Here is a 19,294-nt window from a genome sequence, read left to right on the forward strand (position 1 = left end):
TGTGTGAAAGGGTATCCATAAACCAATGTTGTCATAGTTTCTACAGTCTAAGGAAGAAACTGAGTATAGAGCTATTTACCTGATAAACAAGCTAGAAGGGAGCGATGAGAGAGAGAAAAAAAGAGAATTATTTTATTTTACAATGACCTTGATTAGATTGTATCCATTCATACAGTGACTTGAAATTACTATAAGGTGGGTGCACAACTGGTTGAAGGACTGGACTCAAAGAATAGTTATCAATAGTTTGCTGTCATATTGGGAGGACATATCTAGGCATCCTGCAAGGGTGAGTCCAGAGCTATTTAATATTTTCATTAATGACTTGGATAATGGAGCAGAGCATATGCTTATAAAATCTGTACATGACACCAGGCTGGGAGGGGTTGCAAGCACTTTGGAGGACAGCTTTAAAATTCAAAATGACTGTGACAAATTGGAGAATGGATATGAAATCAACAAGATGAAATTCAATAAAGACAAGTGCAAAGTACTATAGTTGGGGGGGAAATAAAATGCACAACTACAAAATGGGGAATAACTAGCTAGGTGGTAGTACTGCTGCAGGGGAACCTGGGGGGGTTATAGTGAACTACAGACTGAATGGGTCATCAATGTGACACAGCTGCAGAAAAGACTCATATGATTCTGGAGTGTACTAACAGGAGTGCTGTATGTAAGACACAGGAGGTAATTGTCCTGCTCTATTTGGCACTGCTGAGGCCCCAGCTGGAGTACTGTGTCCAATTCTGGGTGCCACAATTTAGCTTGGAAAGATGTGGACAAATTGGAAAGAGTCCAGAGAAGAGCAACAAAACTGATAAAAAAGCTTAGAAAACCTGCCCTATGAGGAAAAGGTAAAAAACTGGGCATGTTTAGTCTTGAGAAAAGACGACTGAGGGGGGACTTGAGAACTGTCTTCCAATATGTTAAGGGCTGTTATAAAGAGGACAGTGATCAATTGTTCTCCATAGCCACTGAAGGTAGGACAAGTAATGGGCTTAATCTGCAGCATGGGAGATTTAGGCTAGATATTAGGAGAAACTTTCAACCTATAAGGGGAGTTAATCTCTGAAATAGGGTTCCAAGGGAGGTCATAGAGTCCCCATCACTGGAAGCTTTTAAAAACAAACTGGACAAGCTGGTCAGGGATGTTCTAGGTTTACTTGGTCCTGCTGCAGCACAGCGGGCTGGACTTGATGACTTCTTGAGGTCCCTTCCAGCCCTATATTTCTATGAATCTATGTGATACCCTTGCTTTGAATAAAGAGCCTGATTCAAAGCTGCTTGAACCTTTGGATGGGCCACAGAATCTATATTATTTGCTTCTGTCATCAAGGGGGAAATTGTACCTTCTCTTCTCCTATCCACTGGTGCAGAGGACCCTACAGCAGTCAAACAGGTGCAGTTCTGCTGAGTAGAATTTAAGGAGGCCATGCTTAGGGTATTTACCTCCTACGTGGCCCAGAGCCCAGAGGTGTGGAGGTTGTGTGTGTTCTATTGCACAGGTGGGTGGGGGCTCCATGGCTGAGGGGCAGGTGATAGGAAGGTACTTTCCCCTCTCCAGCACAGAGTTCCTCAGTATCTAGTGGAGTTACTTGGGCAAGGTACTTTGGAGAGCAGGTTAGCCCAAATGAGAGAGACACAAAGAGGAAGGAAATATTAATGAGAGCCAATTAAGGGAGAGCTTGTGCTTTTAAGCCAGTACAGCTTGCAAAGTCAAAAGTTCAGTCCCCGTAGAGGGGTGATTACCTGCCACTACCATCAAAAGGCTAATTATAACATAAGCACAGGGGTGGCTGCTAGTGAGAGTGGGGGTTTGGTTTGGTTTTTATACAAAGGAAATGAATGTTGGGCTTGCAGGTAAAATTGAACACAAGAACGGCCATACTGGGTCAGACCAAAGGTCCATCTAGCCCAGTATCCTGTCTTCTGACAGTGGCCAAGGCCCGGTGCCCCAGAGGGAGTGAACAGAGAACTATCCCATGTTGCCAATTCCCAGCTTCAAAAGTGGGTGGGATACAACATGTATATATATATATTTTTCCAAAGGCATAGTTGAAATGATACATTTCTATAGCTTTACTTTTTTCCCTAATGAGTTTGACAGTGTTATCAAATGTAAAACGGATGGGCTGAAATCTATATTGACTCCATGTGTATCTCATTTATATTTTTAAAATGAGTATAGTACATGCAAGTGCAAGGTAGCCCTGGAGGCTAACACATTGTATTTATCCATGGAATGGGTACAGCACAGGCAGTGGCAGTGCAAGATTCCCTGAACTGTCCATCAAGGTGACCCAGCCTATACCTGGAAGGGTCAGCTCTCTGCAGGAGATGGTAGCTCAGTTTCCACAGCGTATTCAGTCCATGGCCTCTGTGCTGAGTTGCTCATTAACGAGGACTGTGACCATGGTTAATGATTCAGACACAGAAAAAATAAACAGGGAGTACAAACTCGTTTCTCATACATTGCTGAATAGCCACCAGAGGTAACAACTTTCAGTCACTACCAGCTTGTGCCAGACTGATACCAGCCCCCTAGAGCCTCAGATCCATCCCCTGAGCCACTGAGTTGCCCAGTATGATTCCATTTAAAAAATATGGTTATGCAAATTCCAGAAGGGGAAAATAAATAAAACCAGTACTTACGGCAGTTTTCTCGTGTGAAATTAACAAGTCTACAAGGCTGCAGAGGGAAAAATGAAAAGATGGTTAAGGGCCAAGAGCCAGAGCCAGCTCCCACTGGAAAATCCATGGGACTTTTTCCATTGACTCCCGTGGGAACTGGATCAGGTCCCAAGTCCTGAGCTCACTTAACCCTGCATAAATCCAAAGTTACAACCTTACAGTCTGTGCCGTTACTCAGGATGTACACTGGTGTACTTGACAGCAGGCTCTTACCCTAACACTATAGTAGAAGTTTCCTATGTTTCATTGGACACTCAACCTTTCTCAAATGTATGACATAGATACATTCTGAACTGTTCATTTTGTATAATGTATCTGTGCATTATGATCTATAAGATCATGGGACAGTCATTGGCCTGGCCAGTGCTGCTGGAGGAGTGGATTGGGTGCCAGAGGGGAAACCTGATAGTCTTGGCAGGATTCTACAAGATGAGGAGAGCACTATTCTGTGAGGGGCATATTTTTGCACCTTGGAAAAGGAGCAGCAGGTACCCCCTACTTAGCTCATGCTATTGACTGCTGAGTGACCTTGCCTGACTTGGACATGTGCCTTAGCTACCAGACTTGTGACAGACATGCAATAATTCCATAAGCTTTGTCCAGGTTAAGATAAACATTATTGATTTAAGTTTAATAATTTGAGGGTCCGTTGTATTAAAAATGTAATTGTGTATGCGTTGTTGTGAAATTGTATGCAACTGCTCCAGGAGACTGAGCAGTGCAATCTCTGGAAAGTATTAGGAACGTCAAAGGGCTTTGGGGGATAATATGTGTGGGGTCGATTTTCTAGCCAATACTTGGGAGGAAGGAAATGCAAAGAGAGAGGAGAATTTGCATTTCCCTCCTCCCAAGTTACTTTGCTGTTTACCCTGGAAAAGTGTGTGTTTGGGTCAAGGCTCCTTTTACCCTCTTTCCTCACTCTAGCACACCCATATAAGAGGGCAGGGTCTATCCCTAAGTCCCTTTTGAGCAGGGCCAGCTCCAGAGCCCAGCGGGGCAAGCACCCGCCTGGGGCGGCCCTTTCCCAGGGGGGCGGCAGGCTGGGCCGGCAGACCTGCCGCAGTCATGCCTGCGGGAGGTCCACCGGAGCCCCGGGAGCAGCGGACCTGCCGCAGGCATGACTGCGGAGGGGACGCTGGTCCCGCGGCTCGGCTGGACCTCCCGCAGGCATGACTGCGGCGGCTCAACCGGAGCCGCCGGACCAGCGAACCGCCCGCAGCTGCGGGAGGTCCAGCCGAGCCGCGCGACCAGCGGACCCTCCGCAGTCATGCCCGCGGGAGGTCCGCTGCTCCCGCGGCTCGGGGGCGCCTCCCGGGCATGACTGCTTGGGGCGGCCGAATTTGTAGAGCCGCCCCTGCTTTTGAGGTTCTGTAAACTAGTCCAAATCACATAACTGAGAAAAGAGTTTTAATGTTTAAATTGTTTGCAAAACTTTTGCCTGGTTTTAAAAAAATGTTTCTAAGTCCTTGGTTATTTATTTCACACAGGACTGTAACTGTTATACTGCAACAAGCACATGAAGGAAGCTTTCCTTCAATGGCTATTAGAAAACTCTGTACAGTCAATGCTTCTTAAATGGAAAAAACTGAAACTGTTAACTACATGTAGCATGCACAGGTTTTAGAAATGAGATGATTACATACTGCCATGGCTATGGTGCCTTTTGGTCCTTTGGTGCCCTGGAACAAATTTAACAGCTGATTAGAAAATCACTCTCATGTTAAGAGCAGGAACATATTTAATATATATTTAATGATGACAGAGGTGTAGAAGAAAAAATCAGGCACACGTGTTGTTTTCTTGACAACTATTTATGACTTTCCAATGTGATTGTCCAGACTATTTCCTGACATGGATGTCTGTAGACTGTTGTACAGTTGAGATGAAGACTGACATTTTGACGTACTTTCTCCAAAGAGTTTTTTCCTGCATGTTACCTAAACTCAGCATTTGCTGCTGCTGTGAAGTGGCATCACTCAGGATTATATTAGTTTCCAAAGTTCTTGCTAGTGGGGTGTCATGGTTTAGATATATCTGCGCATTCGACCCCTCTCAGTATCCGAGTGCAACCCCGCCAGGTGACAGACCTCTTGTCTTCGCCTCTCTGGGATGGAATCCCACGATTCTCACCTTCTCAGACCGGGTGCCGGGGTACAGCACTTTGTGTACCAATCATGATTGTTCAGCAGGCCCAACTGTATTTTGCTGGCCTGCAAGACTCCCCTTGGGGAACTCTGACTAGTGTGTGAAATAGGGACCCAAACAGCCTTTTCAAAACAAAGTATTGTTTAATCTTATCTGTAGGAACGCAGCATAATAAGAAAAAGGATTTAACAGAACAGTCTGCATGCTTCTGTCTTATCTAAAATGTAGGCAGGCCTACATATCCAAACATTCCTATCTCTGGGACTGGGTGGACAGTCTGTACCCCTGCAGTCTCTGCTTCTCTTTCTCCTCATTTTCAGGGGCTCATGTTTTTATCCACTCTGAAGTTCTTTGTTTCAGCATCTGAATGGAATTCCCACTCCTCTGTGTCAAGCCAGGAGTGTTGAACCCAACATGTCAGAGGTAATCTTTAAAGGGATCAACACCTATATTGTCTTTAAAGTATCAGTGAATGTGTAGCTACCGGCAATGTTTGCCCACTTTCCTGTCTACATACAAACTAACCCATGCCTAAATTTACCCATAAGTAATTATATAGCAAACACCACAGGAACTATAAAACTAGTGGATGGAACATATAATATTTGGAAAATATTACAGGCAGCTCCCTTCCTTCATAGAGGGACCCCCCTGTCCTGGGTCCCCACAAGGATCCCGCTCCAGTGTGAGGCAACAGACTCCCTTAAGGACAAAACAGGGAGGATTGATTGAAATAAAAGTGATTTAAGTCACCAATTTTAATCATTATCTAAAATCATCAAGGAGGAAACCTTAACTTAAATAACTGATTTTAATCTGAGTTTGCAACTGTATTTAAAGAAAGGTTCATTTAGTTGGTTGGTAACCATTACAACATGTTGCTTTGCAACTCAGGATAACCTTCACACTACATTTGGTACTTCCCTTTGCTCACCAGGAGGATACACAATCGCTACACACATTTTTAAGCAATTATACTGATTAACATACATTTATTCAGATCTTTAATTTTTGCATTTCTCATTATTTTTGAAAATGGTGAATGATAGAATTCTTAGTTCCTAAAGTAAGTTAATTCTTTCTTTAGGGAGGCAGTGTGGGGTAGTGATGAGAGCACTACACTAGGACTCAAGAAACCTGTGTTCTATTCCTAGCTCAGGAACTGGTCCTGCTGGGTGACCTCCAGGTCTCAGTCCCCCCTGTGACTTGCACTCCATATGTTTTATGGAAATATGCTTATGAGTGTGAATAGGATATAACTGGAATATGCTTTATGCAAAAGGTCTCTTGTAAGGTATCATTACAAAACTTATAATCTACTGAGTGTGGTCATTCTATTTGTATGAATGTATCATTCTTGTATCTAAAACTAGAAATATGAAATATTACTCTGAGGTCCTATTGTAATTATGCAATGTGTGGGCCATTAATGGTGGCTTAGGATCTTGATGGCTCCCATTGACTAGAACAATTGGTTGTAAATGGCTCTGTTTACCTGTAAGCCTTCCTGTGTCCCTGTAAGCCAGGCGGGGAAGAATGGAGGCTTGAGGTCTCACAGGACATGTGACCATGTCACCTGGTACTGGAATCCATCTTAAACCTGGTGCTTTTCCATTTAGAAGGAGGGGTTGGGACCCAGAGAGACAAAAGGTTCCTGCCGTGTGCCAAAGCTATAAAAGGGGTGGAACAGAACAAAGGGGGCTGCCAGTCATGAGAAATCCCCTAGGTACCACCTGAGCTGGAACTAGTAAGAACTGTACCAGGGGAAAAGATTGGGCACAGACTAAGAAAGAGTCTATTCTGTGAAAGAAGCTTATTGGAACATCTCTGAGGGTGAGATTTACCTGTATTGAGTTTCTTTAATGTATTAGGCTTAGACTTGCATGTTTTCTTTTATTTTGCTTGGTAACTTATTTTGTTCTGTCTGTTATTACTTGAAACCACTTAAATCCTACTTTTTATACTTATCAAAATATTTTACATGTAAACTAATAGAGTTATTACACAAAGTATTAATTTAGTCAGTAAATTCACAGATTGTTTTGGGTTATCACAGACCAGATTTTCAAAGGTATTTAGGTGCTTAAAGATGCAGATAGTCACTTTTGAAAATCCCACTAGACACCTAAGCAGATTATAATATTCATAAAATATTACAGACAATAAAGAGCTTAATTAAGTGTCTAACTCCCACTGAAATAAATGATATTCCCCCCAGTTGTGTAGATAATTAAAAAAGCGGAACTCTTTAATATTTGAGGTGGCCTCATTGATGCCGCATTATATGTATTTATTTAAATGATTTCAATAGACTATAGTAAATGTTGGCCTTAACACAAGTTGTCATAATTTCAAATTTAATTTTAAACAGGTTTGTTTTTAAAAAGAAAAATGTATTTAAGTTAAATAAAAATCCAATTTTGATTTTTTTTAAATCAATTTTTATCTTTCCTGGGAGGAAAAACAATGGGGAAGGTACAATTCTGTCCTCAGTTAAACCCATGCCATTCCAGGTTTTCTTGGGCACAGCTGAGGGCAGGATACATCTGTCTATGCACGCTTGATTAGTGAACTACATTTTATTGTAAGCAGCATTGTCAAATGCATGATTAATCCCAAATCCCAAGGTTAATACTCAGTTTTAAATGTGGTACCTGTGGTCCTGGTGGCCCTTGGTCCCCTGGATTTCCCTCTGAACCTGGAAAGCCAGCATTGCCCTAAAAATAGAAACTGAAGAATAGTTACCAAGTCAAATTTTCAGTTTTTTGATTCAATGTTTATAAGGACAGACATGGGAGCAGATCCATCACTGACGAAAATCTCCATAGCTTCATTGAAATCCAGTTGAGGAGCTGGCTACTGCAATTTAAATAAAGATAGTGTAATATACAATATAGAACAGCCCTCATAAGTAATAGAAATCAGTGAAGAACATTAATATGCCTGAGATCATCATACCTCTGAGACCTTGAAGCAATAAAGTAATGAGACTGATTTTCAGTCCCTTTCTGGCTAGGGACTAAATTCTAGAAACTTTATTCAAGGCCCCCTTCACATGTACTTATCAGAAAGAGTAAGAGTGTTTATTATTCTTACCCTTTTTCCTCTAATTCCTTTGGACCCTCTATCTCCTTGACTGCCTGGATCACCATCTTCTCCCTACAAGTTAATCAAAACCAGAATCTCTGTAGTGAAGGACACACACACACAAAAAATAGACACACACAGTGCAAAGCAACATATACCAAAAGCAGAAAATATCCATTGTATTGTACCTGTGGACCAGGGTATCCTGGGAATCCAGATTCTCCCTGGTATCGGGGAAAAAGAGAAACAGACCTTAAAATTTTATTAACCTTTTCACTGCTCCTTATTTGAAGAAGATATTTTGTTTTTAATCAGAAAAAAATTAAGGATTTCTAGTTACAGTCAATTTAAGCTACAACAGCCATTTCTCAGCCTCAAATGGCCCCATTTAAAGCTACAGCAATTTAAATATTTCCAACAGTTTTTATTTCTCTTCTAATTACTATTTGATTAAATTTTTGGGTTTTTTTTAGTGAAATAAAGTGGAATTCTATTTTAGTGATCATATAACCATAGTATATGGTTCAAATCTTACTTTTCAGGAGTTGTTTCCTAATGGTACCAATGTGTTGGCCCCACCCTTATATCAATCAATGGGGCATTCAGGTTCAAGTGTTAGATCGGAAATAGCGTTGTGTTGTTGTCGTGTTTGTTTTTTCAAAGGAAGGAAATTATTTCACAGTCTTTTGTGTGCTATTTGGCTGCAGGTAAGAAATGTTAATAGCTTCCATGAGTACCAGTCAGAGCTAAAGTACATCCTTTCCTGACAAAGAAACTAGCAAAATTCGCTCTGTGTCTGTGTAGGATTGTCCCATGCACGTGTCTGATTTAGGAAGCTCACTAATGGGGGGTTGCCCAAGAGATCCTTCAAACATGATTCTACCATAATAATTTATTCCCATTTGAATGGTAGGCTTGTTTTCCTAGGACATTGCATTTAATGAAGTGTAAGTTAGCTAGTGAATCTATACAATTTATAGTAACCTTTCTGGATTACTATATTTAAGGTTGTTCCCTTTGTTGTTAGGAGGATCCCAACCTTTTTTTGGATTAGATTCTGCCTCAGCTTTGGCCAGGGACACCGTGAGGGAGAAGGGAAATAAAGAACCTTGCATGGCTCACATAAGGCTTAGAACTGGCCAAGCTCACCTAGCGATTAGGCAGATTGCTATCCATTTAGTCCCCCAAAGGGTGGGAAAGGGTAGGGAGTGGATGGAGCCCTGGCTCCCCCTTCTGCTGTGGAACTCATGGCTGCAGGAAGTTGTTGAGGGCAAGAACTGTTCAAAAAGGAACTGGATATTTACACTGGTAACAAAAATATCCAGAGTTAACATATTTAATAACATTTTTGCAAGGGATATTAAACCTCATGCTTCAGAACTAATCTCTAGTGCTTAGAGAAAAGGATATGATGTATGGGCAGATTACCTCACTTCTGCCTACTGCAGGGTTTAAACCAGTGGTTCTCAAACTTTTGTACTGGTGACTCATTTCAGATAGCAAGCCTCTGAGTGCGGACCCCCCCCTTATAAATTACGTTTTTATATATTTAACACTACTATAAATGCTGCAGGCAAAGCAGGGTTTGATGTGGATGCTGACAGGTCGCAACCCCCCATGTAATAGCCTCATGACCCCCTGAGGGGTCCCGACCCTCAGTTTGAGAGCCCCTGGCTTAAACTTTTCTATGGAGCATTTGGTGCTGGTCACAGTCAGGGATAGGACACTGGACTAGATGGACCTTGGGTCTGATCCAGTCTGGCAATTCCTCTATTCCTTGTTTCATGTACAGCATGCTGGGTCATAACATGAAAGGATTCCACGCTTGTAAAACTACACTGGCTCTTTATTAAGAGAACTGTTTACAGTGATATTGCAACTGCAGCTAGAATTCTAGCCATGAGCACAGCAACTGACTTCCAGTGCCTCCTCCAAACTCTTCCCTCCTGCAGCCTGTGCTCCTCTTGCCAAGCAGGTTGCTATGCTACTGACTAAAGCTAAATTGCAATAAGCATGTCCACATAAGGTTTTCAACCAGTTTAAATCTTTTAAAAACAGATTTAAGTTCAATAAGAGAGATTCTCATATAGACAAGGCCCAAGGTAGCTATCAAGGAGTTAAGTGATTTAACCAATAGAAATGTATTCAGAACGTCCAGGGAGTAATGTCTATTGGAGCTGCCATTATCACCCTTAAGAGAGCTCAGGCTAACTGCAGCAGACTGGTGAAAACAGGTAATTATTTAGCTGAAGTTTGCCTAGCATAAAATTATGAAGGAATTTTCTCTTTCTCTTAATGAAAGAAAAGACTCGGGGGGGGGGGGGGTGTTAGGAAACTTTGCTAAGAAGAAAAGGCACCAGGAAGATGGCCCCTGGTATGCCATTTGTTTACATCTGAACTAAAAGGAATTATTAATGCATGCTTAGATCAAGACTGAGAAGATTCAGGGTGTTGTTTGTGCATGACACACTATCTAACATTTAATGTGAGGTATATCAATATTAACAGCTAACGTGGGTATGCTTGCACGTTCTTTCTATATTTTTGAAAAACCTTCCTTCCCAACATTTGTCTTTCCTTTTGTCTCTTTTTTGTTTATGGCCTTTAAATAGAACAGTTGTTGGGGATTAACTAGAGAAAAATTTTACACAGAAGAAAGCAGATGCAGTAGAGCAAGTTTTGAGATTGACACTCATCTATTCCCCTCAGATTTATTTTTGGAAAAGATTATTACAATGTTGTCTGTTGATAGACTTTCTTATTTCTTAAATCCAGTTTTTAGTGGATGGTGTCCAGAAATCTTTTATCATCATTTGTTGTATGCAGGGTTTTCTCTTTATTCCGAGTGATAAATATTCATAATGATTGGAATGAATATTGTGGGATTTTTGAATTATTATTGTTGTAAAATGTTATGGCTGGATTATTTTACAAATGGTTCCTTGCAATGTGTTACACATTTTTTGTTAGTAAATCATTGCTATCTCTCCGTTTACTCGGGAAAGGGAATTGAGCGACAGCGTCACAAGCTGTTTTTGCTCAAATTTCCCCCTTCCTGTGTCCATACCCAAAACAAAACAAAAAACAACTACTAAATACAAATATCCAGGGAGAAGTTCACAGATTAGAGGGCCAGATCGTCAACTAGTGCAGAGGAGTTATCGACTGATTCCAATGGAGCTACACAGAATTATACCAATTTTAGACCTGGCCCTTACTTTGGATCTTTTATTGTAAATGGTTTCTATTATTTTTAGAAGAGATTAGTTAATTCAGGGATAGGCAACCTATGGCAGGGTGCCGAAGGCGGCACGCGAGCTGATTTTCAGTGGCACTCACACTGCCTGGGTCCTGGCCACTGGTCCGGAGAACTCTGCATTTTATTTAATTTTAAATGAAGCTTCTTAAATGTTTTTAAAACCTTATTTACTTTACATACAACAATAGCTTAGTTATATATTATAGACTTATAGAAAGAGACCTTCTAAAAACGTTAAAATGTATTACTGGCACATGAAACCTTAAATCAGAGTGAATGAATGAAGACTCGGCACACCACTTCTGAAAGGTTGCCGACCCCTGATTTAATTATTTTTGTAAATAAATATTAACTTAGGGCTAGATGACCCCTAGCTCTTCCTTACTGAGCATAAGCGCTTGGGGATGTAAGTTCCCTCTCCCTCTCTCCTCTGATACCCTTGCTCAACCAAGTAAGGGCTCCTCAAATAGCTACTGCTCTCTGGCCACCACAGACAGGGAAGCAGCTTGACCAGTACTTCCCTCGATGAACAAATCGGTTGGATGGGGCAGGAAATGGGAAGACCCTTGGCTCTGCCCTCCACATACCTGCTAGAGTAGCTGGTTGGGTGCACTCGGGGGAGGGGAAATAAGCTGTATCCCAAAAGTCAGTACAATAAACTGAATCCCCCACTTTACCCTCACAACAAGGAAGGAATGGCCAGCGGTGGCTCCAGGCACCAGCGTTCCAAGCGCGTGCCTGGGGCGGCAAGCCATGGGGGGCGGCCTGCAGGTCCCTGCGAGGGTGGCAGTCAGGCAGCCTTCAGAGGCTTGCCTGCAGGAGGTCCACCAGTCCTGCAGATTCAGCGGCAATTTGGCGGCGGGTATGCTGAAGCCGCGGGACTGGTGGACCTCCTGCAGGCATGCCGCCGAATCCGCGGGACCAGGGACCTCCCTCAGGCGCACAGCCGAAGGCTGCCTGACTGCCGTGCTTGGGGTGGCAAAAAAGCTAGAGCCGCTCCTGGGAACAGTTCCCTCCCAGGACTCCTCCTGCAGGGACACAGATACATGCCACCACTCACTTGGGGCTGAGAGACAGCTCTCCTTCCAACCCTTACTGACTGCGGGAGTCTGTGAATGGTGTCTGCACCAAGGCAATGTTCCAGGAGCCACTGAGCCAGAACTGGAGGTAACCACTACTACTGCCGCTCCAAATTCAGAAAGCCTGATACACAGGTACACACAACCAGGGATGGGCTTAGCCTCTCGCATTCTGGAGAGGGACTCGGACAGTGTCTGAAATTTCCTTGGTCATGACAAATAAATCTGACTGGTATCTTATGAGGCGTGACGTTCCATGACTGAGACCTCTGCTTCATCTCACCTTTGCTCCTTTGTTTCCTGCAGGACCATAGCCATCATTGCCATCTAGGCCCTGCATGGGTTGGAAAAGATACTGTTGGTTAGTTTCAAATATAGAATTAGCTGTACATTTAATACTCCACTGGCCTAAAGGAGCGCTCATGATTTTGGGCCCTTAGCAGCTATGGCTGATTCTATAGTGGAGGGTGTCACAGACACAGTGTAGCAGCTATGGCAAAAGCCATCAAGAGAAGATACAGCCTAAAGCCAATATCCTCTTCTTCAATCTACGGGACACCTTCCTTATATTTTCTCTCTTCCTCCAGGGTCTGAAGGCAAAATTCTTCTCTCCAAGCCACAAGAGAAATTTTCCGTGGAGCTCTTGAAAGGAGAAGAGGATTGGTCCTGTACAGAGATGGCATCTTACTGGCATATTCATTTGCCTGGACTCCATAACAAAGAAATATGATTGTACGATAGTGGCTTGAAGGTGAGAATAAGTTGTTCTACTCTTCTGTCTGATGGGTGGCTGAAAAAGCGCAAGTGTCTTCCTTGCAACAAAATAAAGATACATAGACACTAAGACCACAACACACCACTGATGATCATCTAGTCCTACCTCCAGCATAATACAGCCAAGAGGGCTGTGATATTAGTGGGAAGACTGAAAACTGAGCAAAAAGATTTTAAAATATCCCAAATGGACAAACATAGAATGAAAAAGAAAATGAGATGAACTGCAAGGCCTCACAACTCCCAGCAGTTAACACAGAGAACCCAAATCGGAAGAGCAAGACTTACAGGCATCCCCCTTGGGCCAGTGGGTCCCAGCAGACCCATCTCACCAGGATCTCCAGGTTCACCCTATTATAATTTAAATATAAAAGATATTACACTTTTACATTTGGCTTACCAGGGAGCATTTTGTTTTTAGTACAAGGGGTTTGGTCACTGAGGTAAGAGTTGTGCTTGCATTTTCTGCAGATTAAAAGCTGCAAGTCATAAAAGTTCAATAGCAGATCAGACTCAAAGCTTTTACAGGGGCTTCGTCTCATAGGAACTGGAAGGCAATCCTGTGTGCACACGTGCAGCCAAATCCCACAGGCCTTACTCTGGCAAAATTCCCATTGTTACCGAACTGAGGAGACTGAATGTGGCACAGCACTTCTTAGATGGTGACTTATTCCAGTAGGAAGCAGCATTATCTGGTGGCTACAGGGTGGAGACAGGGAGTTAAAATTCCTAGGTTCTTTTCCCAGCTTTGGTCTTCTCACTTCCACTATCTTTACCTTCAGGCTACCTCTGTACACATTGAGTTTAACAATACCTACTTCAGAGAAGTTGGGAGGCTGAGTCAAGTAATATTGGTAAAGCACTTTGAAATCCTTGGATGAAACACTATGTATAAATTATACTGTTGCTTTTCTTTAATAGATTTAGACTACATATGAAAGATTCTACCACAGGTAATTCAATTAAAGGAAAGGAGGGGCTAAACAGTCTTATAAAGAAACAAATCATAAATCAAAACCTCCTAACATGATATCAGACCAAAAAATGTGGATTTCAACCCATTTGGTCTAATATCCGCTTGACCTAATCATCCCCACAGTAGGCATGCTTGGTGGATTCCGATGTGATGGCCACTGTCTTGCTTGATTGGGCATAGTGGGGGAACTGTAACACACTCATCTATGGGTTACACCTGCACCCCAGCACACAAGAGCTTTTTGTGAGTGACCCAGGCCAGGATGGGAACCAAGGTATCTAGTGATTAGAACAAGAAATGAGAAGTCAGGTTCCACCTGTATCATCCTACTGTAGCTTTGCCACTGATTGGGGAACCTTGAATAAGTCACTTAGGCCCTGATCCTCAAAGACATTTAGGTACCTAACTCCCATTGAAATCAGGGAGTTAAGTGCCTAAATACACTGGGCCTGAGCTTCACTGCCCATATTTATCCATATGTAAACTATAATAATGCTAACGAATATCAGAGGGGTTTTGTGTTTGTAAGTTCAGTGAGATCATTGAATGAAAGGTGCTGCAGAAATGCAATGTACTTCTTAAAATGCTTACCTTTGGTCCTCTGGGCCCTGGATTCCCAGGAGCGCCTGCAGCACCTGGCGCTCCTGGATTAGCCTACAATCAGAAACACAAATTAAAGGGTGCATTAGAGAAAAACTAATGTTCGCCAGAGCTTGGAATGGCTCTAGAAGTATTCATTACATTTGGCCCATCCAGTGGCATTTCTCAACGCTTTCGGGAATCACAGTAATAGTGATGTGCAAAAGACAATCATGCAAATTCTTTTCTCTTTTCCATGTAAACACTTTGAGAGTTCCAATATTCCTAAGATATTATTTGTTAAAGCATCATAGAGGCTACACATACACAAAGTAACTGGATCTGAAAGCACGAGTCTCATCACACAATTGAAGTTTATGCCTAAATCTTGATCTATTGCTCCAGATCCTGACTGAGTTACACGGGTGTAACTCCGCAGTAACACTGTTGAAGTCAATGGTGTTAAACCAGTGTAAGCAAGAACAGAATTCAGCCCACAGCATCTATGCTGTCCACTATTCTTTCATCAGAATACAAGGCTTGAATTTCACGGGCAAGTCCCTATAGCCACTCCCAAATGAAAACTCTTACTAACTAAGGGTAAGATTCTGCCTTTAGTTACACTGGTATATGCCCAGAGCAAGCAATGGAGTTACTGCAGTATACACCAGGATAACAGAACAGAATCTGGACGTAAGTGTTTTCACTGTAACCATGAAAGAGCTCAATAACACAAAGTTTCTCTTCTCTCCTGATTTACAAACCAACATTTGCTTTCAAGTCTATTATTTTGGCACCATATTATCAAGGTCTAAAATGACTAGTGTAACTTTCTCATTTGGATGTTCATTACTAGGCTTTATAGCAAAAAAAAATCCTCCACTTACATAGACCTTATTTACAAAGATCCAAATATAATTGTCCAGAAGTTGACAAGCAAAAGGTGCAAAATAAGGATATATTCTTTAAAACTAACCCGAAGGCCTGGTATTCCTTGCGGTCCTGGAGGGCCTCTGATCCCTTGTAATCCTCTTAGACCCTGGTGGATAAAGGACATTTTTAAAAAAATTATAATGTTGCTAATATGCCACCCAGGTTATTTGAAATTGGTGTGAACAAAATATTCCAAAAGGAAAATAGAAAATTGAACCTAACAGCATGCTTTCTCCACACATGTCATGCAAAATAACTCAGGCTTTCTTTCTGCTACCTGTGAGCCTTGTAGGCCAGGATCTCCTGGATAACCAGGTTCACCACGATCTCCTTGCTCACCCTGCCAGAAAGTGAGAGAAACACACCACTTTACTTCATGACACATTTACATCTACAAATAAACTGATCAAGCAATATTACTCCCATTTCCAGAAGGCTACAGTGATTTGCAAGCAGCAACCACCACTGAAGAAACATCAGCTGTTTTGGGGTCTGAGATGGATGGAGGAGAGGGAGTGGGAAAGGCGAGTTGTATTTGTTTCACAGGGTGATGAATTAATTTCAACAGGCCAATGTCAGCACTAATCTAGTGCAGCCCACTCAGTCAGTGCAAGAATTATCACTAGACACAGTATAGAGGTGGCAAAGGTGGTGGGAGTGGAGAGTTTCTTGAGCCTTCTTTCCTCTGCTCATAATCTAGCCCAGCACTGAGAGTTTTCCCAGAGGTGGGCACCGGTATATACCTCCCATTTTAATTCCAGCTGCTCAGAAAGCTGCACCCCAAATCTTTGTGGAAAAATTGTTAGTTTTTAAGATCAGTAGCGGAGTATCACTCACACAAAGCTGTCATCTGCGCATGAGTCAGTTCAACTGATATCTGTGAGAAAGATCTCTTCATATTGTATCTGTTGGACTGAGTCTAATGTATGGGTTAGCTGTAAGCAGTTCTGGGGAACACCGGAGGTGTTCTTTCATTGGGGAAATTATAAACATATGTCCAAGGATTCTTTGGAACTCAGGCAATTTCGAAAAACAAAGCCATGGGGAAAATTGGATTTAAAACACTTTATTTTGCAGTTCTGAAGAATTCTGCCCTCTTCGTACTATGACTAAACTGGGACGGAAATCAAAAGAAAAAGAAAAAACACATGGATTTGAACAAACCTAGTGGTAGCCAAAGTTAAGATACTGCAACATAGGACCTCTGTTACAATGCCAGCTTTAGAAAAATGTATGTCCCTCTATATTTTGGAGTATATGTGATTTTTTCATACAAGGCTGCCTTGTATGAGAAAAGGCACATTGGAGTTGGACCCAAAGCCCATTGAAATCAATGGGAGTCTCTCTCTGACTTCAATGGGCTTTGGATCAGGCCCAGAGATAACTCTCTCTTTTTCTTATGTGTTTCCCTTTTTTCTTTCTTTCTCTTTTCTTCCTTACCACTTTCTCTTTTCCTTTGCAACCTTACCTAAAACGAGTAGTGTTGTTCCTGTGTACAATACACACTTCTTCTCCTAGGCTCCAGCAGACTTAGTGTCTTTCTGCTCAGTGGTTATCCCTGTCTCAGAATGGTTGCCTTTTGTACTTCTTGTAATCAAAAAGTCATTGTCACAGAGTATTTAAAGTCCGCCTTTTTTGTTTTCCTGGAACGCAGAAGCTGATTGGAGGTGAAACTCAGAAAATAGGGAAAAAAGTGCCATGTTGCTGCTGGATGGCAAAGTACTTTATTTTTTTGTACCACTTTAACTCTGGTGCTGTCAGTTGAGCACCTTCTATAAGCCATTACAAATAGTAAAACGGCATGGACATTAGTGAGAGGAGTTTTGGCCCTCTCTGCGCAATTAAAAGACATCAGAAGTTCTTTGTCAGCCCTGATCACAAAACACTAATTTCTCTTTTCATTTGAACGGCATTGGGTTTTTGTTTGTTTGTCTGAAACACAAAATCCTCCAGGCTGCCTGATCTAGTAAGAGCCAAATCCTGTGGTCTAAAGAAGAGCTGCTGAAGACACTCGATGCAGAGGAGGCCAGGTGGTCCTGCTTGCTGTGTAGGACAGCATGTGGGTCCCCCAGCACTAGTGTGCTGTGGAGCTGTGTTCTCTGCATCCTGGCACACGGATGGTGTCTGGGGTGAGACGAGGCCAGTGGATCTATGACTACATAGAACCAGCTGCCAAACCTGCGGAGGAGGAGTGCAGCAGTCAGAGAGGGCTGCTGCTACACTCCCCCTCCCCCCCAACATTCTCCAGAGCTGTGATGTGTAATGGTCTTAAAACTGGCCTGTTAATCTCACAGATCATCAATTACTACTTTTTGGCTGAAGCCCTAGAGTCCTAAATCACTTAGATTTCCTGCAGTGACACCACCCCCACCCTACAAGTAGCCATACCTGCCCTAGCTTGAACAACAACAGCAGTGAAGCCGCAGCAGCATGGGCTAGCCACTCAAGTATGTCCCAGGCTCCTGAGCGGATTTGTACAGCCTGTACTGCTGCCCGTCTTATTCAGATCAAAGCTAGCTCAGGTACGTCTGCCCATGCGGCTGTCAGTGTAGACATAGCCTTAGCGGGTAGGCAGACAAGATGGATGGAAATAGAAAGTGCAAATGAACGAACTCAGATGAAGGGTGGTGGCAGGAGCAGTAGCAAAGACCAGTGACAGCAATGAAAAGTAGAACTGATTCACTGAGCAGCCTCAGGATGCATTGTAGGTAGGTAAGTGATCATATCAGTAGGTACAGTGGAAAGGTCATGAAAGACACAGAGAGAGAGGAGCCTTAAGCACAACAAGGGAAAAGGGCTTAGAAGCCGGAAAAGATAGGGAACCCCAGAATCAAGGAGAAAAAAAAGAGTAATGTAGAGCAAAAAATTGACCCTGAAAATGAACAGAAGGGAGTACTGTGGCACAGAGACCCCCTTGGCAAAGAGTCCCCTGTTCTTAGCAAACAACTCTCACCTCAGAGCTGACAAACTCACTACACCAAGCACATCTTACAAGATATTTATCCATAAAGCATAATATGTACAGTATCTACAGAAGGCTTGTAACTTGTCAAGATTTATAATCATTGCCAGATGTGTGTGGGTAATATTTAAGGAATATTGTATTTATATTGAAAATATGCTTTAGAGACTTGGAGTAAAAGTTAGTCACCAGGAGATAATGTGGCTGAGTGATGGCCCCATTGGGGCTGTCATCCCATCCTGTTTAGCTGGTGATGTAATGCAAAGCTCTATTGTTTAGCCTTTCACAATACTAAGACATGCAGTGTGAAATCATCAGAGGCATAGCTTCAAAATCACTTAATGGTTAAAAAAATATTATAACAAGAATTAAATAGAATAGAATAGAAACAAAAGGCTGTTTTCAGTGTAACACGGGAGGGAGAAGCAGTCTTTATCCATTCACTGAGGAAAACCCCATGTGGAGCTGGGATGTTTTCATGAACGTCTGGGACCTGCTTTTTGTGGAACCAGCCTGCTCTGCAACAGAGTGAACTTTGGGAGGTGGGGCAGGAGAAAACCGACTTTATTAGATAGGGAAGATAACAATGAATAAGAGTAGAGTCAGGTTTGCGTTTTATTATTTTGTTTTGTATTGTAGCCATTTCCATCACTGTCCCTCATTTCTAGTTAAGTCTTTACCCTTCTTAAATAGACCTATTTTTGTTTCATTATAAGTGCTCAAAAGTGCTGTGTAGTTTACAGGAGCGGTAATTTAAGGTAACACTGGTAAACTGGGGACACTGCTTTTAGGAGCAGATCATCTGG

General features: G+C 42.4%; 1 pseudogene; it reads right to left on the reverse strand.

Moving 5' to 3' along the window:
* LOC123363617 overlaps positions 1-19,294 on the reverse strand; it is a 123,172-nt pseudogene that overhangs the window by 34,411 nt on the left and 69,467 nt on the right.

Source organism: Mauremys mutica, chromosome 2 (genome assembly GCF_020497125.1).
Source record: "Mauremys mutica isolate MM-2020 ecotype Southern chromosome 2, ASM2049712v1, whole genome shotgun sequence".
Classification (NCBI taxonomy): domain Eukaryota; kingdom Metazoa; phylum Chordata; order Testudines; family Geoemydidae; genus Mauremys; species Mauremys mutica.